The sequence below is a fragment of the Paramisgurnus dabryanus genome, chromosome 9 (assembly GCF_030506205.2).
Source record: "Paramisgurnus dabryanus chromosome 9, PD_genome_1.1, whole genome shotgun sequence".
Classification (NCBI taxonomy): Eukaryota; Metazoa; Chordata; class Actinopteri; order Cypriniformes; family Cobitidae; genus Paramisgurnus; species Paramisgurnus dabryanus.
The window spans coordinates 18,087,809-18,111,247 of NC_133345.1; the positions used below are offsets into that span (position 1 = coordinate 18,087,809).

Consider the following 23,439-nt stretch of genomic DNA (forward strand, 5'->3'; position numbering starts at 1 on the left):
AATTCTACATTTTTTGTAAAGCTGCAACAAGTTGAAACCCTATAATTATTAACGTTTGATTTTGAAATATGTAATTCAAATACATGAATAAGTAACAAAAGCAGAAATATATTAAGACATTACCTTTTTGTTGCTTGTTTACTGATCTATCAATCCTTTTGCATTTTCATAATTGATCATCATAACTTGGTATACAGTGGATGTGTGGCTGCAGATAACTTTCTGAAGTCAATTTAAAAAGACAAAAGTTAATAAATGCTGAATTGGTCAAATATACATTGTTGTATTTTCACCATTTTGATGTTTAGGCATTTCATAACTTGAGGGTTAATTCCCGTATACTGATGTTTCAAATCAAAGATTAATTTATTAATGACAGCTAATCATTTTATAAAGATTTTTATTACAATATTTATTTATATAATATCAATTTAATACATTTAATTCGTTACACCTACATTACTGAGCGCAAGGGAGTGCAGCCAACAAATACATTCAGGTGTGTTCGACTTAAAACCGAGATGCGCAGACAGCACGTGGTATGACATCAAAGTACCGCGAGAGTTTGGGAAAGCCCCGGAAAAGGTTTGAACTCGCGGTATTTGATGTCACGATCGGTTTGCGTGTAGATCAGCATGAAGTCGAACACATCTGAAAGATGTGTGGGCTGCCTGCACTCAACGTTGCGATAATTCAGTAGAGTCTAACCTCAATCGGTTTTTGCAGCTTCTGGGTGTCGTGTCGAACGATCGCAGAACGATATTTTGTTCTTTTCCAACTCGATTTTTAACTCCCTAAACTAGTAGGATGTTCCAACGGGTGAAGCAACAGTGCTGACGGCAGAGTTTCAGTGTCAATGTAAGTAAACCATTTTAACAGAAAATATGTTGTTATGCAGGCATGTAAGTTAGTCGATCTACAGAATGATCGTCGTATATAAATGTTCTATACGCGATTAAAGCTTATTAACGTTTATCAATGCACTGCTATTCAGGCCGCTGCAAAGTCCCGAAGCCACGTTGTAACGTTAACTCCACATGTTACGCACTGGTGGGGATAAACCAGCCATTTTAATAGAGTTATTAAATGTCTCAAACCTTTCCCGCCCTTTAACGTTACGTTAAAATGGCCCTTATACGGATAACGTTACTGTCAGTCAGACCTTAAACCACTCAAAACCGTTAACGTTGTTCTATTGGAGTGGTTTGATAATTGTATTTATTAATTGTTTCAGTTATATTAGTTATATCTGTTCTTTAATTCGTATTTCTAACAATTAAAACCCAGGAATGACAAGCTATACTTACCAACATTTTGACGATCAAACTGACAGAAAAACTTAACTTAAACTGAACTTAAAGCCGACTATTAAACCAAAAACATACTATTACAAAGTGAAGAGTAACGTAATGTGTACAAAATGTATTATTTACAGGTTATTAATAATGTTATTTGCGACAAAAAAAGTTGAGGGCACTCGAGCAAATAACGGTCTTCTGGTAAATATTGTGGTCACGTGATGGCCTCGCGACATATAAGTCGTTTCCGGTCGTTTCTCAAACGCACAACTGCGTCCTTTTAAAATTATTTTTAATATTTTTTTTAAATAATAAGAAATACAAGGGGGTACATTATACATATATAAAATAAATAAGGCTCCGTCCTTTTCTTTTTTTTTTAAATAAGGCTCCGTCCTAGAAGGCTGCATGTCTTGGCTGCCACGTCATCAAGCATCGTCGAAGGACATCTCAATCTGCTTGTTTTCTATTTTGTTGTTTTAATTTAATTACAAAATGTTTAACTGTCCATGTTGTAAAGACAGTTGATACATGACTTTTATTCACTGTACTACATTATTGAATTTTTTTGGTGATGCATTGCTAATTTTCAACTTCTCTCTTTAAAGTTTTCATGCCATGATCACTGGGGCGGAAACCATGACGTTGCCTTGGACTTCAAACTAAACCATCTCATTCTGGCTTTTTTCTAACATCGAAATCTCAGAAGGACAGGACTAAGATGGACGCAGCCTCCACATGCAACCTTGCATTTGAGGAACACCCATAGAACGGTCAACTTACCCCATACTCTAACCTGAATGCAGGGATCATAAAACTTTATCTTTTACCTTAATTGTTAGATGGGTGTTGATACCAAACTTTTTTGTCTCGTCTACCCAGGAGAAAGTCATGGGTTCTGCTGCTGAGGTTGTCATAAAGCATGCTTTTTCCATTTGTTGCATTGGGCAATATTATCAAGAGATTCTGAAAGAAATAAGATAATTTTCAAAGCATTAACATGAATATGAAAGCATTAATTCATTAATGACCATCTTTTATTATTGTTTATTTACAGTGTCTTTTATTCTGCTTACCTGACTCATGCAGAATTCTGGCTTGATGTTTGGTCCACCTGTTAGCTGGCTCTGGTGCTTGGTAGTCTTCTCAAACCTCTGAATCAAGGCCACCATGAGAGGCCTTCTGAAGACCATCATTACGCTTCAGATCCAGTTGTCTTTACTATGAGGTAAATCTTTTTTAACTGCAGCATTGAGCGTTATGTGCGCTGTTTATGCGCACTGAACGCCTTGCATTTTTGCCCTCTACTGCAACATGCCTTTTTGAAGGAGCGCTAAGAGCGGAAAAGCACCTGACGTCATTTGTGTCTTTCCATTGTCCAATTGAATATGGGGAGAGGCGGGCCTTCCGTTGTAGGGACCGATGTTTACAGTTATTTGAAACAACCGTCCTTCAGTCACTTACTGTCTCCTGTGTTTTTATGCACCTCTCACCTTCGATCAAAGTCAGTGCAAGCGTCCTCTTTTTAAAGTTTTTGCTTATATGACAGTTAATAGCAAAAGAGCGCTCACGCTTCAATATTTGATTGACAGGACAGCTGCCTCGGTGGTTGCCTAGCAATATAAAAAGCTGCGCTGCACTGCTTTTTATAAAGTGACCAAATCAAGGTGCACCTTGTGTTTCCACGTCTTTAGAACGCATTTGGTGTGATTGGCCCCCAACAAGGGTTTTTTCTGCTGCTTTTTATTTTTTCAGCTTTTGCCTTGATATTGTATTTTACATTGGTAAATGCCTATGGACATTGGCTACTAGCGTTCTGCATGTGTAAATGCACATCGATGCGAACAACGATGCAAACGTGTAAATGAAAAGTGGCGGATAGCCTACTGTGCAGAGGCATTGGGGTAGGTCTGACTAAATCAGCCTTAATGACAACTGCATCAGTCTTCAATGATGGTTTAACAGATAAACACTCACTTTGTCTATCCAGACCTCAAGGTTAGAGTTCGAACAGATTCAGATAGTTGGTTTTGTTCATTTTCTAAGTTTTTTGTTGATATTTTAGTCCTAATTGATTATGACAGATTTGTTACAGCATTATCTGTCAAAATGACAGGCAATAAGAAAGTTTAATTCAACCTCTGGTTGTAAAGCAGATTTTGAACCAGTCTTCTTCAATTGTGTCACTAGCTTACCACAATCCCTGTGCACCAGCTATGGAAAGTGCAGACCAAACTTCTACCTCCACCTGTGAGTCTCTTCCCACATTTAGTAAAGTAATGAATGCGGTCTTACAAATGAAAGGTTTTTTTAGGGTACATTATTTTAATTACCAAATGATTTCTCGGATGAATTGGATTAAAAGACAAAACAAGCACATTTATTTCAAACACATCAACGCAACGTCATTGCTATAAACCAATGCAGCTATTTCGGATAAAAGATAATGCACATCAGGTCACACAAATCAAACACGAAGAGTTGTCATACACAGTGTGTACAGTCAGTCATTCAAATTGGATATACACAAAAATCAGATTTAAACTGACAGTGTAAACATAGTCTATGAGATCAATGAGGGGTCAATTAGATCTAGTTCAATCAACACCCTCACCATGCTCTCCCAGCTTTAGGTGCTTAGACCTGTTTTTCTAATCAAACAATACAAGGACAGATGTTCCGGCGTTATTGCCTTCATGGCATGAAAGATTAAAATCTGCATTTAAACCCAAAGGGGATATGATCTTTAAATAAAATTGCCTGTCATTTTATTGATTACAACCATAATACTGAACAACTTTAAAGGTCCCGTTTTTCCTGTGTTTTTGAAGCTTTGATTGTGTTTACAGTGCACAATATAACATGTGTTCATGTTTCACATGCGGTATTTTTCACACAATCTACTTATCTATATAGTGCTTTCACTGTCCTAAAAATGGCTGATGTCTTCTTTGTCCTATGAAGTCCCTCCTTCAGAAATGCGTAATGAGTTCTGATTGTGTAGTTTGTTTAGTATGTTGTGATTTGACAGCAGCTTAGCTTAGCCAGGGCGGAGTTTAGTCAAACACACTTGCTTTGACATCATTCAACCGGGAAGTAAAGGGCTGTAGTCCAAACCGGCCGTTCGCTGTATTGAAAGGGGAATTCTGTTAAAGATAATACATCGCCTGGCTGGCAGTGAACTTTAAGCTTTAACATTTACAGGTATTATTTATGCGATTACAGCAACATTACACACTAACTAAAGTTTGAAATATGGGATCAGGAAAAACGTGACCTTTAATGTTTAAGTATTGAGGAAGGAATGAATTCTTACTGTGGTGGAGATATTGAAAACTCTTACAAAGAGAGTCATTTTGGGTGTTTTATTTAAAGACCATGTCCCCTTTTAGCCTGACTACGTCAGACTTCGTGCTTCCGCTCAAGCAAAGTAGCAGAGAATGGTATTACTAGGCTGGTCCCCTTTGGGTTTAAATGAAGATTTTGATCTTTCATGTTTTTAATATTTTGGTTTTTCTTTGGGTGCAATTTTTATAAATGAAATACTTTGTCTGATGTGATGATGTTCCCATTGTGTTCTGTTGTTACAGATGGGACTGAACTGGAGTCTGTGAACTAATGCTGTTTTCGAGACAACTTGGATGTTGGATATTATTGACATCAAACCTGTAAGAAGTCTGGAACAGACTTCAACTTGGGACAGATCCATCAACACCGACCTCAACGAGATGCATCATTTGACATTGCAGACAAGTTGGTGGCTAGCCTTTCACAGCCTTACATGAACCGCAAACAAACTTTAAACTATTTTTACAGCACATAATATTTATGAACATGAATGTTAAATTATCCAGTAACCGTTTTCTGCCATAATTGGCACAAGAGCACAAACAACTTCTGGCGTCTCATTATGTGGTAAACACGCAAATGTGATATGTGATTGACTGGAATGCATTGAGGTCGGAGGTAGGATATTTAATTACATAACATCAGAAATCCGAGTTGTTTGTAACACTGCACAATATTTCACATAATTGTCACCACCTGATTATCCTCCCATGTTTTTAACACAACCATTGATTGGTCACACGGATGAAGGCAGCAAGCAGAGACATTTGTCCTTTGTATCTCTCAAAAAAAAAAGAAATAAATCTATATTTAATGTTAAAAACACTTACAGTAGACTGTGTTAGATAACTGTGCTCTTGGAAGTCAGCTTAAGTCAACAAATGGTAATGTTTATGAAAAGTTCATTTTTGTCACAGTTGCAAACTAACCACCACACAGAATATGAAAAATAGCCAGAACTGTGGTAATAAGCTAGCCCTAAAATGTTGTGAGAATCTTGATGTATTGGACACAGGTGTGTAGTATCTGTTATATATTGACGGTTGACAGGTTTGTTTGCATGTAATTGCATTATTATTAATTTGGGGTTGATAGTCCAATGTTGATTTGAGAGATTTTTTTTTTTCTTGTTAGATCCTTTCTCTTTTTAATGCAGAACTTAAGGATGAAGCACCCTGATCTACTAAGATGCACAGATTCAACTCTGGCCCAGCATCATCCCCACACCTCATCTGCCATCAGTTTAATTTAATGTCTGTCAATTGCAAATGCTATTTATTTCAGTTATATTACAACTTAATGTTAACTTTAATTGAGACTAGTATTGTGTAAAGCTGGGGTTTCCAAACTTTTAATTTCAAAACCTATTAGACAAGTGTAATCTATTCTAGACCCACTAAAATATTTTTTTTATGGGGTAAAACACATTTGTTCTCTTTCAGTGGAGTCATTTTATTTTCATAATATTCCATAATGTAAAGCAGTGGTTCTTAACGTTATTCCTCGAGGCCCATTGCTCTGCACATTTTGTATGTCTTTTTTATCTGACAGACTCGGTTCAGTTCATTGAGATCTCTTCTAATGAGCTGATGATTTGAATCAGGTGTGTTAAATAAGGGAGACATACAAAATGTGCAGGGCTGTGGGCCTCGAGGAATAATGTTAAGAACCACTGATGTAAAGTAAATATAAGTTTATTTGCAATACCAAATATTTTATGGTATATTCTTTCAAAACCATTGTCATTGCAAACTGTTGTTGCATCATTAAGGTGTGCAACACACCTTAACCTACTGTATGACCGACAAGTGGGTCCTCCTGACCCACAGTTTAAAATCCCCTGGTGTACTGAATGTTGTATTGTAATTAAAGTCGCATCTATGTCTTGTGTAACAGTCTCCATTATTTAAATTGTGATTATATTCACAGTGTCACATGGCACTTTCAGCACTTACTACATCACAGTGTTTTTAATGCTTTAATTTTTAGGGTTATTATAAATTCATTCATTTTTAAAGAATTCCTTCTTTATGTAGAACATGCAAAGTCTAAAATGTAAAGTGTCATGATCAGCTCTGGGTCTTGTGCAGTGATTAAATGAACAGGTGGTAAATGTCATAGCTTTGCAGTATATTGGGTAGGCTCTGAATGTAATGAACATTCAGCACATTTCATAAATTTAATTTGGTAAACAAACTTGTCAGAACAATTCATGCTGTGATGCTGGATAATACCTGGTCAAATTAATACATGTATAATGTGTTTCGACATTGTATAAGGTTTCTTCATCTATACAGACATCTGTTAGTGAACGGTGCAGAGACTGCTGTCCATTATTGGTTACAGTATATTTGTTAAAATGTTGCCAGTAAGATTATTTCCTTGTACAAGATACTTTCTTTGAGTACCTTTATGTGTTTTATTCTGCACTTAAAGCATAAACGCAATTTAAATGCAGGACGCAATTTAAATGTGTGTCCCCTCGTCCTTACTGCCAAATATGCAAGTGAAACTGGACTAAACGCATACAGTATACATACGGGTATGATTTCATGTTTCTATATTACACGTAATACGAGGTAGGGTATATAAAAATAATATTTTATGAATGCTAAATAAATGCCAAACTCTAAAAAAAACTGGCAAATTATATGCAGCTGAGGTTTTTTTTAATCTTTTGTTTGTGTTCAATACAATTAAACAAGAAATAAGTGTAAACAATGAGTTGAGCACTGAGGTCAGCTGATTCGTCTGCGTTTGCTCGGATTCAAGATCTCCAGAAGATGCATGCAGCTCGTAAAAATTTCGAATGTTTCAAGACATTGCCAAGACGTCTTGCAGAGATATTGCAGACGTCTTACTTTTCAATGTTCGCAGCCGATCTACAGAAGATGAAGCGATATTTAGCAGACGTCTCCGCGACGTACGTGTGCTATCTGGGTACACACATTGCATCAATTTAGTTGTATAGCTGCATTGCTGGTTAACACCTCTGGGCAGATTCTCCATGTTCTTCTTTTATGTGTAGCTGCTCACCTTAAACAGATACAGTACATTGAAGTAATGTTTAAAACAAATTAAGCCCTATAATATTGTTTATGTTTACAATAATTGGTAAAAAGTTTGACGGATAAAATGGTTCTTACCATTCTCTATATAAGCCCCTCTGTTAACTTTTGTTCAAGCCTGTCTAGATCTTTTATCAGTCTAGAAAGATGTTGGAGAAAAGACACCATCATCTTCTATAATCTCCATCTGTAATTGGACTAACAACTGGACCAGTGAATGCAGGTGACTCCAAGATTGTCTTGTTTACAGCTGCAATATCAAAAAAATAATTGAATTGAGGCTTTTTATATACATTTAGTATTTTTTATTAAAATTCATAATGAGCATATGTATACATTGATTTAAAACAGTACTCAAGACTGTAGATTTACTGTGAGGTTTTGAATGTTGGACAGATTATCAGACCTGCATCTGCCTCAGACATGTTGATGTTTAGCTAATGACGATTTTAAATACATTTATTTTTTATTTTTTTTAGGCAACTTACTCTCCATTCGACCTTGCAGGTCACACCATGGTCTCAAGAGGGAAAATGAGTGCTCTATGGATTGAACAGAAAAGGTAGTATTAAACAGTGTTATGTTGTATTTAAATGCCATGAACAATGCGTTTATGTTTTCTTCCTAATTATGTCAACAAATGCTCTCTTACCTTGCATGGTACTTTAGGTGAATCAAAACTCCAACCATCTGTATGAGGGTCTGGATGGATAAAGGATGCCCACTGGAGCTGGAAATGATGGATCAGGTCATTTTCATTTGTCACATTTACAAAGAAGCACACTCTAAGGATTGCGTTACCCTGTCTGTGGCAAATACACTAGACAAAAGTATTGGGAGGCCTCATTCTAATAAACATGTTTATTTATTCCAGTATGTCCAATCAAAACAAATATAAATGCTATACCATATAATACCACTACAAAGAATTTTGTTTTTTGTTGCAACAGTTTTGTAAGTGCCTTTTTCTGTTCCGAAATGACTACAGCTTCTTGTACAAGTTATTGATAGGTTTAGGTGATGAGTTTTTGGCTAAAAACCTTTGAGTCATATCAAAGGTGTTAGCTGAGTTAAGGTCTATTCAGACCAGTCAAAGTTCTTCCACACCAGACTGAATCACTCATTTTCTGTTTGAACCTTACTTAGTTTGTAGGGTCATTCTTAAGTTGGTATTGAAAAGGGCCCTGCCAAAACTCTTGCTATAAATTTAGCATCAAACGGTTTTTCTAGAATATCATATGCTGTAGCATTAAGATTTGTACTCATGGAAATAAGTAAAGTATTTAAACCTGTTTATTAGAAGGAGGTGTCGCAATAGTTATGTCTATATATTTTATGTTTAACAAGCCAAAATAACTAGGGCTGCTTCTTTTTAAGAACTTTTGGGTATTTTTAAATCAGCCAGAGGAATAACAGTCCTTAAATGTGTAATGTACTGCCATAATTTTGTGATGATCAAACGTGAGGTCAGATTCTTGTTAACTTACTGTGTTCTTTCTTGATGGTTAGCCGAGTGTCCCAGGACAGAAAATCTGTTTCGTATGGATCAGAGTCAGACATGAACATCTAATATGTAATATCTAGTGATATGTTTTCTTAGATAATGCTGTGAACAAATGCTCTTTTACCTTGAATATTAGGTGGATCCACACTTGAACCATCTGTATGATGATCTGCACCCACTGGATCTGTAAATGGTGGTGCAGGTAAGTTTCACAAGTAAACAAACTCAAATCCTATTCAGACCATTCATGATTCCAGCAATAACGAAGTTTTTTCGTAACAATAAGACTGCATTTTCAATGCAAATCTTAATGCACAGATCATATTTTTTTGACTATATTCATTTTTTGTTCTGCTCTTTTTATATTTACATAAGACACTATTCATATCTGATATCGGTGTTACAATAATTTGCAAAACTACAGTTAATATGAGTGTCATGATTTGCACTTGAGTTTTGTATCGACTTAAGCCAGGGTCACTGCCAATTTAGGCATGTTTTAATTATGACACTTAAACAATTGTATATGTACTTCGATAAAGGTTTTTGCAATCATGGAAACATAAGTGAATCGCAGACAGCATTCTTCTTTTATGAATGTAAAATGGCTGGAGTAGTGATGTCACTAGCTAAATAAATTTTCATTTGACCTCCCCCACAGAAAGACACAGCACATCATTATATCGTTGGCTCCGCCCACTGGTGTTCAGTCTAAAGTAGTAGTTGTTGACAATCATAAAGTTGTAATAACAGTAAGATTGTGATGTCAGACAAACATTGTGCTGTTGCTGGCTGTGGGAAATTAGTGTCTTTGTAAGGGTCGCAAATAATTTGAAAATATTTATGTTTCAAAATATGCCCCCCTACCATGAACTAAACTGGACTGTTGCAGAGACCAAGTGTAGTAGGGTACGGAGCGCTCACACTAGTAACACCAAACTTTGGAGGTAAAACATACTTTGGTATGATACAGTATGCATAGTGTGAGTACCCCATAATTTTACTGTAAACCATGCCGCTCCTTAGAGCTTATTTCTATGTATATTTTAAATACTTTCTTCATTCTCTTGTGATTATTTTTGCAGGTTTCTGAATTGATGTCAGATGCAAAGCAGAAGCTTATTTTCTTCCAGTTTGGCTTCATTGTGGAAAAATGCTTGAAACTAAAATGCAGGTGACAAACTCTTTTTTATTGAAGCTATGACAAATAATTTGTCTGTTTAGTTAATGTTTTATACAGTGTAACTGTACCTAAACATTGTTCCTTGAGGTCCTCTGCTATTCACATTTTGTATGTCTTCCTTATTTAACACACCTTATTCAAATCATCAGCTCATTAGTAGAGATCTTCATGAACTGAACTGAGGCTATGTCCAAATGTTCACATTTGTTGTCTTTGCACTAGACTACTTACATTACGTTTTTTTTGTATTTGGCCTAAGTATTCTAGTGGGCGTGAAGATCCCAAGCGTGCATGTAGAATTATTCATCCGATGGGACACACTTAGCATGTGTAAAAATTTCAATCCAGGTAGTGCCAGCAATTTGCACCAAAACGTATTTGTGTTTTATTTACTACTTTTAATTTATATTTAACATTTTTACGTTTTTCTGTAAATAAAATGAACACTCTGAAATGAACATTTGCTTATATCAAACTTTTAGATGCAGAATTTTTTGCTCCTGTAAAAAAGCTCTTTGTTTTGAGTATGTAGCTTTATTAAAGTGTATTATTTATTCAGTAGTCTCTAAATAAACGACACAATGTTGCAGATGTTTCACAAAATGCATAACAATAATGCAGTGAACACCATAGAAATGTTAACATACAATTAAAAGTCTCATGCTTTACATCCAGAACATGATGCACGATAGGATGCACAAAGTGATATTTGGACGCAGCCTCAGTCTGTCAAATCAAAGAGACATACAGAATGCACAGAGCAGTGGGACTCCATGAACAGAGTTGAGAACCACTGCTGTAACTCATTCTGCTTACCTGACTCTTGCAGAATTCTGGCCTGGTGTTTGGTCCCCCCTTTCTCTGGCTTGTGTCTCCATCATCATTACACTCTTGTCAGTGTAATAGTATCGTTGTCTGCGTACCAGGACTTTGTTACTCAGCTGTCCCTTCTCCTTCAAGCTACATTTTTGTCAAGCTGCAACAAGTTGGAATACATAATTATTAACGTTTAATGATTTTGATGTATGAAATATGTAACAAAAGCAAAAAATGTATAGACATTCGTTTAAGAAATTACCTTTTTGTTGTTTGTTTACTGACCTTTCAACCATATTGCATATATAATTGATCATCATACCTTTGGTCTACTGTTAACAGGCTACTGTAGAAAACAAAGTCAAACAAAAAAGAGAGAAAAAATTATAAATGCTTAATGTGTCTCATCTGAAATACATTGTTGTTGTTTTTGTTTCATTGAATTTGGATGTTTTGATGATTTAAGGAAAATTTACGTAGCATATATATTGATGTTTTAAATCAGAGTTTGTTAATGACACTTAATCATTAACAAACATTTAAAAAGCTTTATTACAATACTAATTGATAATATTAATGTAATAATCTTGTTTTGTAACACCCTAAATCACTGAGCGCACAAACGCTACCCCTGTTACAAGCATGAGTGGTTGACTTCATGCAGACATGCGCAGACATTGAAGTACCGCGAGAGTGATTCAAAAGCCCACGAAACAGTGTAAACACGCGGTACTGTGATGTCATACTGGTTAACGCTAAGCCACGTGAAGCCGGACACAAGGGCTACACTAATCTTTGGGCTGGAGTAGCCTGTGGTTTTTAAGGCTTCGTGTCTCATCGCGTTAAACGATTGCAGAACGATTTATTTCTCTTTTTCACCTCGATCTTTGGCCTCGTGTGATTTACCAAAACCAACATGTGAAGTTACAACGCTGACGAAGGAGTTTCATCAGTAGAGGTAAGTAACCAACATTATGTTATGCATGTAGTGGATCTAAAGATTGATTGTCGTATATGATCATTCTTTTTTTGGTTTGTTTGTTTGTTTGTTTCGTTTATCAATGCAAGGCAAAATCGAGCTGCAAATCCTGAAGGCAAGGCACGTTGAACATGTAACTGTTTTCTCAGCGGTGGTGGGGTAAACATTTGCTAAGTTAGCCTAGACCAGCCCCTGTTTAACTTAAAGTTACTTGAGTTATAAAATGTATCAATCTTCCTGCCCGACTTGCTTGGAGTAAGTTAACGTTATGTAAACGACCGGTATTCACAAGAAGCCTTATAGTTTTATAGCGAAGTGGTTTGATAATTAAGTTAATATATTTTATCAGTTGTATTAGCGATAAAGTTATTTATATCTGTGAATTAATTCGTATTTTTATCAGTTTCTAACAACACATACATGGCAAAAGGCTAGCGTAACGTTAATAACGTACGTCAAGTTACTTACCAACACGAACAAACTGAGTCTGACAGACAAATTAACTTAAAGCCAACAATTAAAAAAAAAATATATTATAAATTAACATAAACGTTATGTTTACGAATTATATTATTTACATTTTAATAATGATGTTAAATGCGAAGAAAATGTTGAAGTGTGCCTGAGGAAAAACGGTCATATGATGAAAATGGCGCTCACGTGACGTACGAATGGCCTCGCGACCTCGCGCTTGCGCGACAGAAGGGTTAACTTCCTGCTCCAACCTGCAACCATTTGAATGCAGGGATAATAACAAATAACCAAAGTTTAATAATATTGCTGTATTTTTTATAATGCTTAATAAATGATGCGTGTAAATTTACACATATTTATTACGTCACTGACATTGTTTTTTATTGCGTTTATTTCTTTTATATTGATTGAAAATGAAAACCTTATTTAATTTACCTAAAATTTGTTTGTGTTTAACACTGATTTATGTTGTTTTTCTGTTTAATATTAGTGTGTCCTGGTAAACGTGTGCTCGGAAACATGCAGATTACAGTATTTACAGAGCCGACCTTGAGGCACCCACTGATGGATAATCTGTTTACCTAAAAACAGGTAATGTATAAACATTGCAAATATAATGAATTCACAAGTATATAATTTCACAAATATTAAATATTATTAACAATTATTATTAATAATGTACATATTAAATTATATTATACATGTTCAGTTGTTCTGTTAAGTTATTTGAAGGATATGCATGGTAGATCAATTAGATTATCTTTCTCACTAGCTATAAGCAGCATGCTATATAAATGTTCCACTTAAAGGTGTAGCGGAGGATTTTCTCGAATTTTAGAAAAGAAACGCCGTCTCCGCTTTTTTTAAAAAATGCAATTGCGGCAACACTCCAGATTGACAACTAGGAGGACCAATAGTCTTGATGATCCACCCGGAAAACCTAAATTCTCCGCAATACCTTTAATGTTTAATGCTCTTTTACCTTGATTCAACAAAGCATTCGCATAATTTGTCTAGTAAAGGTTCTTAACTCGCAATAGTTATTTGCACGGAACAAAGCACTCACGGTCATAACACAGACCAACCAAATAAATAAATAAAAACCTTTTCTGCATGAACACTTAAAATGAATTGCATTAAATAGTTTGCCACCGTTTGCCACTGAACCTGCATTAACGACGACAGTGGGGCTTCCGGCCTTAGTCAAACGGTTTGGCACGTATGGTCGGGTTGCGATTTTGGTGCTTTCGTGTGTCTTGTGAATAGTATGCCATACAGACCCGTTTGCCACTGAACCTGCATTAACGACGACAGTGGGGCCTCCAGCCTTAGTCAAACGGGTTGGCACGTATGGTCGGGTTGCGATTTTGGCGCTATCGTAAGTCTTATGAATAGTATGCCATACAGACCCGTTTGCCACTGAACCTGCATTAACGACGACAGTGGGGCTTCCGGCCTTAGTCAAACGGGTTAACACATATGGTCGGGTTGCGATGTTTTTGGCGTTTTCTCCTGGTCCTGTAAATGGTATACAATATAGACCCGTTTGCCACTGAACCTGCATTAACGATGACAGTGGGGCTTTAGGCCTTAGTCAAACGGGTCGTCAGGTTTCATTTTCTCTTAAAGATCGGAAGGTGACCCTTATTTACCATATATACCCTCGCATTGGGCCCCCAATTTGCTAAATCCTCAACTGTGGATAACATAATTATGCCGCAATATTTAGTCTGTCTGGAACTAAGCTGAGTTAAACCACATCACTGTGTGACACTTCAATACATATGAATGGCCGCTACGCTAATACGATTTTGTTTTTCTCTCCCTGTCTCGTCCTCGACCCGAGGACGAGACAAACAGACCCAGTCCCGGTAGATGTGAAAGTTGGCACACCTCTGATCTACTGGCTGTCCTTCAACGTTATGCCCAGCTGATACCTGACCAACGATCACCGGCAGAACCGCTTAATCTCCGCTAAATCTCCATTTCCGTTCTCCCAAGGGTTTTTCCCTCCTAGGACTTATTTTTCCTCGGATAAAAGCCCGGGGTTTTTTTTTCTCCTAGGGGGTTTTTCACCCCGGGGAGGCAGCCTTTTTGGGCTTTACCTAGCTTCCACTTCTATACGTTGCTTTAGTAATACGTGCAATTATAATATTGAGTCATAGCCGCAGCAAATTTAACTGCTCATGCTATCATGTATTTTGTTGTGCTATCTGTCGTTTTCTGTGCTTTTCACTGCTTCTATTTATGTAAAGCTGCTTTGAAACAATTGACTTTTGTGAAAAGCGCTATATAAATAAAATTGAATTGAATTGAATTGAATTGTTAGGGTGGTGTTCATACAAATCAACTTATTGCTCATCTGCTTGAGAGAAAGTTACTGCTGGGGCTCTCCTGCTAAGGTTGTCTTAATTCTAAAAAGAAATTAAGTCATTTAGGCTTAGGTCATAGCAAGTTTTGAATGAATGACTTCACAATCTGTTTTAATAATGTTTATTTACAATGTATTTTATTCCACTTACCTGAATCGTGCAGAGGCTTGATGTTTAGTCCACTGGTTGTCTTCTCCAACCTCTGGGTGAAGCCACCACGAGTGGTCGTGTTAACCAATTTTTTTTATCTTAGTGCACAGTGAGTGTGTCTACATAGTCTAAACGCTTAATAAACTGATGACGTGTAAGGTCATTTAAATGCATAAACGGTTTTCTTTTATAGGGTAAAGCCCATAAATGGCAAAAACTGATTGGCACAGGTAGTTTTTTGCTCTTAAACCAGATTTTAACGTCTTTTTTGCCGTTTCGTATGTGCGTATGTCTCCACCTGTGATAGATAAACTTCACAAATAAAAGTAAATTAAAACGCTTGAAACATGTTAATGTAATAAGCTGATTTTTATAATATCATAATAAGATAATTGTCCTCTTATTATGTGCATGTAAACATACTCAATGTCTTTGTTTATCCTTTGTCTCAAGTCACACTGAGTGTGAGAAGTCATTTGTCCAGTGCTGTCGGGAAATCTAATGATAACTGCAATTCCTTCAGTCTAACATGATGGTTGAATTACACACAGATAAACTCCCACTTTATAGACCACAAGATTTGAGTTCAGGCAGATTAAGATAGTTGATTGAGTTTAGTTGTTATTGTTTGGCTGTTGGCTCATATTATTATTGATTTTGACAATTTTCTTACAGCCCTTGTCTGTCAAAATAATGCAACCTCTGGTTGTAAAGCAAATTTTAAACTGATCTTCTTCATTCTGTCACTAGCCCACCACAATCCATGTTTACCAGCTGTGAAAGTGCAGGCCAAAAATCTTCCTTCACCTGTGGGCCTCTACCCACATGTAGCTAAGGTAATGAATTATTTGATTACTGTCACTAGGGCAAAATAACTGCCCTAGAGAACATGAAGAATAGCCAAAACTGTGGTATTGCGCTAGCCCTAAAAATTTGAGAATCTTGATGTTTCTAACACATGGCACAACCGCTTAGTAGGCATGGGCCAGTATAAGATTCTGGCGGTATGATTACCTTTAGCAAAAATGCCATGGTTTCACAGTGTTGCGGTATTCCCATTGCTACACTAAAATTTTTTATTTTTACATGGTAGGTAAAAAAAAGCCTTTAAATTATATTATATATAATATTTTCAAAATGTATATTACATGTAAACATCAAATCAATCACATGACTTAATGATTTAATGAATTTTGTATAAATACAGTTCATACCTTGGAGACGGTTTCACAGACCATTTTAGTGGTTTTGTAACCTTGACTGTTTAAAACCTCGGTATACCTTAAAACTGGTAATCAGTCCATGCCAACCGCGTAGTATCTATTATTAAGGTGGTTGACAGGTCTGTTTGCATGTTATTGCATTGGTAATAATTTATTGTTTCTAGTCCAATATTGATTGTGAGAATTATTTCAATTTCCTTAAAAATGTTCTAACATCTTTTTCCTTTCTTTTCTTAATGCAGCACTTCAGGAGAAACCTGCCTGTGATCTGCTAAGATGCAAAGATTCAACTCTGGCCCATTGTCATCCCAACACCTCATCTGCCATCAGTTTCATTTAGTGTCCGTATATTGCAAAAGTTCTTATAAACTTTAAATGAGACTTTGTGTTAAGCAGGGGTTTCCAAACTTTTCATTCCACAACATATTAAGCCCAGGATACACAGCAGGATTTTTGCAATCCAATAAGACCTTATCACACTGTATGACAAGGATTGTTTAAACTTCAGCAGTAGACTGTCGATGAAGACACCTATTGCATCTGAGGCTGTGTTACGTCCCTCCATTACATGTGGTGGCTCTGTTTATTTTTCTAATATTTGGCTGCTTGGCAGTGTGTTCTTCATTTGTTATTGTGTGCAGGTGTGATCTGTAACGAGTGGGCGGAGGGACACCCTTTAAAACCTTTCGTGCGGATGGAGACGGGAGCTGTTTTTTTTTTCATATTTGTTTATCTCATATTTTAAAAGGATTAGACTCTAGTACCACACTCCAGTCCAGATGGTGGCGGTAATGCACTATTAAAGTTAGTTGCCAACTGCCATTAAAACGGAAGAAGAAGAAGAGACGGGAGCTGACTACCACGCCTGTGATTGATCTTCCTGCCTCAATTTCTATTTCGTTGTAGTTAAACTCCTATTTTCTGTTTTGTTTGTCAGTTATATAGTTGTTTAATAAATCCCTTAGATAAACGAGTCCAATCGACTTTGCGGTCCTTTCTGTGTTGTGGTTAGTGTGCCTGTTCATAACAATTGGGAGCTCGTCCGTTTGTTTTTTTTTGGGGTAGAAAGTAATTTGTGGTGAGCGACTTGTGGTGAGTACCATATATTTTTTTCTGGGTAGAGGAGCGTGCACCTCAATAAGTAAGTCATCGGGCAGACATAGAGTCTGCCACTTTATTATTTTAGTTTCATTATTTTTGGTGGTATCCTTAGTCGGTACGTTTCGGGGGTTGTGGTAGACTGCGTAATCGGTCTACTATGTCCTCACGAGCTTAATGTTTAATGTACACCGGGTAGGGGGATCCACTGAAGACTAGTGAGGCTAAGTTTAGTTTTTTTTTGGATAGGTAAGTAGGGGTTGGGGTGTGGCAGTGAATCTCCCAGTCTTTTGGTACTTGCTTATTTTGGTCGTTTAAGTGATTTAATAATGCACCACATAAAGTGGTGTTTAAACAGGCTGAGGTCGAGTTTAGACTTTTTTGTTGGCTGCAGTGATTTTTGGGGTTTTAGCCCATTTTGTTTCTAACTTTTCCTCAGCTTGTCAGTATTGTGGCGTGGTTCTTATGTTAAAGTTTTGTGTTCATTTTGGGGATTTTGATCACTTCGTTTCTAGTTTTCCCTGTAGTTATGTAGCAGCCTGTAGTATTTAGTTTTCTTTATTTTGAGTTACTATATTAATCATGTCTATAGCTCCGGAGTTTGTTGAAAACCCTTCTGTAGAGGCATTTAATAATCTTAAAAAGGAGCAACTTTTGGAATTGGCTACTTTTTATGAGATTGAATTGTCCGCTTCCGAAAAACGTCTCAAACAAACCATTAAAACTGTTCTCTTACCATTTTTGGTAGAGAAGAGGGTTTTGCCTCCTGTTGATATGAGGGATACTATTCGGTTGAAAGAGCTTTCTATTCGAGAGCGAGAGTTAGACAATGAGAGAGAGTCATTGCGCTTAAAAGTCTCTGAGAATGAATTGGAAATGAAACGCTTAGATTTAAAAGCTAGACAGGAAAATATTGATCTCATTCACACAGGGTCTTTTGACGTGAGCAAAAATATTAGGCTTGTACCACCGTTCATTGAAAAAGACGTGGAAAAATATTTTCCGCATTTTGAGAAAGTTGCGTCAACTTTAAATTGGCCAAAAGAAGTATGGACTTTGTTAATTCAGTCAGTGTTAACTGGTAGGGCACAAGAAGTGTACTCTTCACTTTCACTTGAGCAAAGTAAAGACTATGGTGTGGTTAACGCGGCTATTCTTAATTGTTACCAATTAGTTCCAGAAGCTTATCGACAGCGCTTTCGCCGATGTGAGAAAACTGAGCAGCAGACTTATATCGAGTTTGCTCGTGAGAAGGAGGCTTTGTTTGATCGATGGTGTTCGTCAAGTGAAGTAGACAGCCAGGCAAAGTTGCGAGCTTTAATTCTTGTGGAAGAATTTAAAAACTGCTTGCCCGATGTTGTAGCTACTTACCTTAATGAACATAAAGTCGATTCTTTGCATGAAGCTGCTGTTTTGGCAGATGAATTTGTTTTGACCCATCGTATCTTCAAAGAACGATATAAACCTATAGGTTCATCTCCAAATTCCAGTTATGCTGCTGTTCATTCTTCTAGTAGTTCAGAGCAGGCTTGTTTTTATTGTAAGAAGCCTGGGCATTTTGTGGCAGACTGTCCAGTGTTGAAGAAAAAGCAAGCTGCGAAAGGCTTTGGGTTGATTAAAGCATCTCCACATTTTGCTTCGCCCTGTCCTGAATTTTTAAGTGACGTGAAGACCGGCTATGAACCTTTCATTAGTGATAGTTTTGTGTCATTGTGTGAGGATGGTGATAGTTTAATTCCTGTACGCATTTTGCGTGACACCGGCGCTGCACAATCATTTATTTTAAATGGGGTTTTACCTTTGTCTCAAACAACAAAAAATGGCACTAGTGTATTAGTTATTATTATGTTCCACTTCACCAAATCATTTTAAAATCTGGTGTAGTCACCGGCCGCGTTGCGGTTGGTGTTCGTGAATCTCTGCCCATTCCTGGCGTGTCCTTTATTTTGGGCAATGATTTGGCAGGTGGTAATGTGTGGAACCGAGTAAATATGGAAGTTCTTCCTCAAGTTGTTACTATACCTGGCAAGACAGTAGAGCATGAGTGTGTAGAGAAAAATCCAGATGTGTTTCCCGCATGCGCGATTACTCGTGCTATGGTGAAGAAAGGAGGGCGCTCCTTTTCTCCTGCTGAATATGAGTTGTCTGATTCTTTCTTTGTGAATCTTGAGTCTGAGCAATCTCCTGAGTCATCTGCTGTTGATCTATCTGGGCCTGATAAGGAGATTAATAAAACTATGACGGAGTCTGCCTGCTTGTCACGCACAAAATTGATCGCTGCTCAAAAAGCAGATATGTCTTTAGTCTCTCTATCTCGTTCTGCCTTATCTGATGTTAACATTGATAAAGAACCACAATGTTTTTTTCTTTCAGGATGGTGTTTTAATGAGGAAGTGGAGGCCTTACAATGTTCCTGACCATGGTAACTCTGTTTATCAAATTGTGATGCCAGTTGAATATAGGGATACAATTTTGAGTGTAGCCCATGACTGTGTAGCTGGTCATATGGGGGTTGCCAAAACATTAAATCGTGTTAGCCAACACTTTTACTGGCCAGGGTTGAAGCGGGATGTAGTTAGCTTCTGTAAAACTTGTAACGTCTGTCAGCTGGTTGGTAAACCCAACCAGAAAATCTCTCCTGCTCCTCTGTATCCCATCCCTGTGGTGGCCCCGCCATTTGATCATGTCATCGTTGATATTGTTGGTCCACTTGTGCGTTCCACGAGTGGATATCAATATCTTTTAACAATGATGTGTGCATCTACTCGTTTTCCGGAGGCTATTCCTCTACGAAAAATTTCTGCTAAAGTTGTGTTAAAGGAACTGCTAAAATTCTTCTCTGTGTTTGGTCTGCCAAAAATCATCCAAACTGATCGTGGATCGAATTTCATGTCTCGCGTATTCACCCGTGTTTTGAAACAGCTTAGCATACAACATAATGTCTCCAGTGCCTATCATCCTGAAAGCCAGGGGGCACTGGGCATCGTTATCATCAAACTCTGAAGGGGATGTTGCGCGCATATTGCCTTGAGACCGGTAAGGATTGGGTAGATGCAGTTCCCTGGTTGCTGTTTGCCTGTAGAGAGGTGAGACAGGAGTCACTTGGGTTTAGTCCCGCTGATCTTGTTTTTGCACACAATCCACGAGGTCCGTTGGCTGTATTAAAAGATCAGTTTTTAAGTGATCTCCCTGCAAAAGACATTTTGAGTTATGTGTCAAATTTTCGTTCTCGTTTACACAGAGCCCGTGAGTTAGCCCATGAAAATCTTGAGCAAGCACAAGATAAGATGAAAAGCTGGTACGACCGTAAGACTATAGATTGACACTTCAAAGTGGGTGATAAAGTACTTATGTTACGTCCCATCCCTGGATCTGCGCTACAAGCCCGTTTTAGTGGTCCATATGTGGTAGTGCATAAAGTTTCTGACCGCGATTATGTAATCGCCACTCCAGATCGATGACAGCAAAAGCGACTCTGTCACATTAATATGTTGAAGCCTTATTTTGAGCGTACTTCTCTTTCTGCTTCTTCAGTTTCATTTCCAGCTGAGCTGGAATCTGATTCATCGGGGTCGACAAGTGATAAATCCGTGCTGTTATCTGTAGTGGTGGAAGAGAGTGATGAAATTGAAAATAATCCATCTCGTGCTCTAATTGAGGGTCGTCTTAACAACACTGAAATGCTCTCAGTCTTAGCTGATCACCTCCCACACCTCACAGACTCTGAGAAGGCTGACATTTTGGACGTTGTTCATCAATTTCAAGAGTTGTTTAGTGATGTTCCAAAACAAACTCATGTCATTGAGCATGACATTGATGTTGGAACAACAGCACCAATAAAACAACATCCATACAGGGTAAATCCTTTGAAACGTGCTGTGTTAAAGAAGGAAGTACAGTATATGCTTCTAAATAACATTGCAGAGCCTAGCATGAGTGCATGGAGTTCTCCATGTCTCTTGGTGGCAAAGCCTGATGGTACGTTTAGGTTTTGTACAGATTATCGGCGTGTTAACGCAGTTACTAGACCTGACTGTCATCCTTTGCCTAGGTTGGATGATTGTATTGATCACGTGGGTTCTGCAGTTTTTGTTAGTAAGTTTGACTTGCTGAAAGGCTATTGGCAGGTTCCCCTTACTAGTCGTGCAAGAGAAATATCTGCATTTGTTACCCCAGACGACTTTCTGAATTACCACGTCATGGCTTTTGGAATGCGTAATGCTCCCGCAACATTTCAGCGGTTAATAAATACAGTGTTGTCTGGCATGTCTGGTTGTGAGGCCTATTTGGACGATGTGGTCCTTTATAGTGCATCATGGCCAGAGCATGTTCAGCAGATCCGAGAACTGTTTTGTCGACTCTCTGCAGCCAATTTGACCATTAATTTAGCTAAATGCGAGATTGGCAAAGCAACAGTTACTTACTTTGGTAGAGCAGTAGGAGGTGGCCAGGTGCGTCCTTTGGAGGCTAAAGTGTCTGCTATCTGTAGTTTCCCTCCCCCTGCTGATCGTCGTGAGTTGCGCAGATTTCTTGGTATGGTGGGCTACTACCGTAGTTTTTGCAGGAATTTTTCATCTGTAGTAGCTCCACTGACTAATTTACTTAGTCCAAAGGTTGTATATGAGTGGTCTGAATACTGTCAGAGCGCCTTTGAGAATGCAAAGGCATTACTCATTTCAGCTCCTGTGTTAGCTGCACCTGATTTTGCGACACCTTTTTTTTTAATGGTTGACGCTAGTGATCAAGGTGCTGGCGCTGTTCTTCTTCAAGATGTTGAGAATGTCCATCACCCCGTTTGCTACTTCTCTAAGAAGTTTAACTTATATCAACGGTGGTACTCAACCATCGAAAAGGAGACGCTAGCCCTTGTTCTTGCGGTCCAACACTTTGAAGTATATCTGGGTGCTTCATATAGAACGATAGTTTATAGTGATCATGACCCCCTGAAGTTCCTTAGCCGCATGAGAAATACCAATCAGCGCCTGATGCGGTGGAGTTTGATTCTACAGCCTTTTAACATTGAGGTTAAGCATATCCGTGGCTCTGACAACGTCTTGGCAGACGCCTTGTCTAGGGTACCTTAGTTTAGTATTTTCATGTCTACAGTTAATGGGTAACTGTATGGTCGTTTGTTTGTTTGTTTGTGTATGGTATTGTGTGTTTTGTCATTTAATTATGAAGACTGGAGTCAACATTTTGGTTTGGGGGTGTGTTACGTCCCTCCATTACATGTGGTGGCTCTGTTTATTTTTCTAATATTTGGCTGCTTGGCAGTGTGTTCTTCATTTGTTATTGTGTGCAGGTGTGATCTGTAACGAGTGGGCGGAGGGACACCCTTTAAAACCTTTCGTGCGGATGGAGACGGGAGCTGACTACCACGCCTGTGATTGATCTTCCTGCCTCAATTTCTATTTCGTTGTAGTTAAACTCCTATTTTCTGTTTTGTTTGTCAGTTATATAGTTGTTTAATAAATCCCTTAGATAAACGAGTCCAATCGACTTTGCGGTCCTTTCTGTGTTGTGGTTAGTGTGCCTGATCATAACACCAAAAACGTCTCAAACAAACCATTAAAACTGTTCTCTTACCATTTTTGGTAGAGAAGAGGGTTTTGCCTCCTGTTGATATGAGGGATACTATTCGGTTGAAAGAGCTTTCTATTCGAGAGCGAGAGTTAGACAATGAGAGAGAGTCATTGCGCTTAAAAGTCTCTGAGAATGAATTGGAAATAGAAATTGAGGCGGAAAGAGAAGTACGCTCAAAATAAGGCTTCAACATATTAATGTGACAGAGTCGCTTTTGCTGTCGTCGATCTGGAGTGGCGATTACATAATCGCGGTCAGAAACTTTATGCACTACCACATATGGACCACTAAAACGGGCTTGTAGCGCAGATCCAGGGATGGGACGTAACATAAGTACTTTATC

General features: G+C 37.8%; 4 long non-coding RNA genes across 10 annotated transcripts; 3 read left to right on the top strand and 1 right to left on the bottom strand.

Annotated features, from left to right (window-relative positions):
* Window positions 1-470: 470 nt before the first annotated feature.
* On the top strand, window positions 471-6,539 carry LOC135746489 (uncharacterized). 5 transcript variants are annotated; one of them, XR_012337318.1, is made up of 5 exons: window positions 471-858; window positions 1,907-2,526; window positions 3,489-3,548; window positions 4,889-5,051; window positions 5,781-6,539. It is a non-coding gene; the product is annotated as an uncharacterized lncRNA (long non-coding RNA). The 5 variants fall into 5 exon arrangements; XR_012337321.1 differs by lacking the exon at window positions 3,489-3,548 and having other exon boundaries at window positions 488-858; window positions 1,907-2,207; window positions 2,356-2,526; XR_012337320.1 differs by lacking the exon at window positions 3,489-3,548 and having other exon boundaries at window positions 494-858; window positions 1,907-2,207; window positions 2,388-2,526.
* A 1,056-nt stretch (window positions 6,540-7,595) lies between these two features.
* LOC135746425 (uncharacterized) lies at window positions 7,596-9,474 on the bottom strand. Its single transcript, XR_012337270.1, has 6 exons — window positions 9,343-9,474; window positions 9,202-9,246; window positions 8,367-8,444; window positions 8,203-8,256; window positions 7,793-7,964; window positions 7,596-7,682 (listed from the first exon to the last, which is right to left on the bottom strand). It is a non-coding gene; the product is annotated as an uncharacterized lncRNA (long non-coding RNA).
* Window positions 7,857-11,457, top strand: LOC135746426 (uncharacterized). 3 transcript variants are annotated; one of them, XR_010531549.2, is made up of 6 exons: window positions 7,857-7,937; window positions 8,194-8,276; window positions 8,384-8,462; window positions 9,355-9,420; window positions 10,304-10,392; window positions 11,231-11,457. It is a non-coding gene; the product is annotated as an uncharacterized lncRNA (long non-coding RNA). The 3 variants fall into 3 exon arrangements; XR_012337271.1 differs by having other exon boundaries at window positions 7,887-7,937; window positions 8,222-8,276; XR_010531550.2 differs by lacking the exon at window positions 10,304-10,392.
* A 216-nt stretch (window positions 11,458-11,673) lies between these two features.
* Window positions 11,674-16,722, top strand: LOC135746423 (uncharacterized). Its single transcript, XR_010531547.2, has 4 exons — window positions 11,674-12,175; window positions 13,161-13,261; window positions 15,943-16,028; window positions 16,658-16,722. It is a non-coding gene; the product is annotated as an uncharacterized lncRNA (long non-coding RNA).
* The last annotated feature ends 6,717 nt before the right edge of the window (window positions 16,723-23,439 follow it).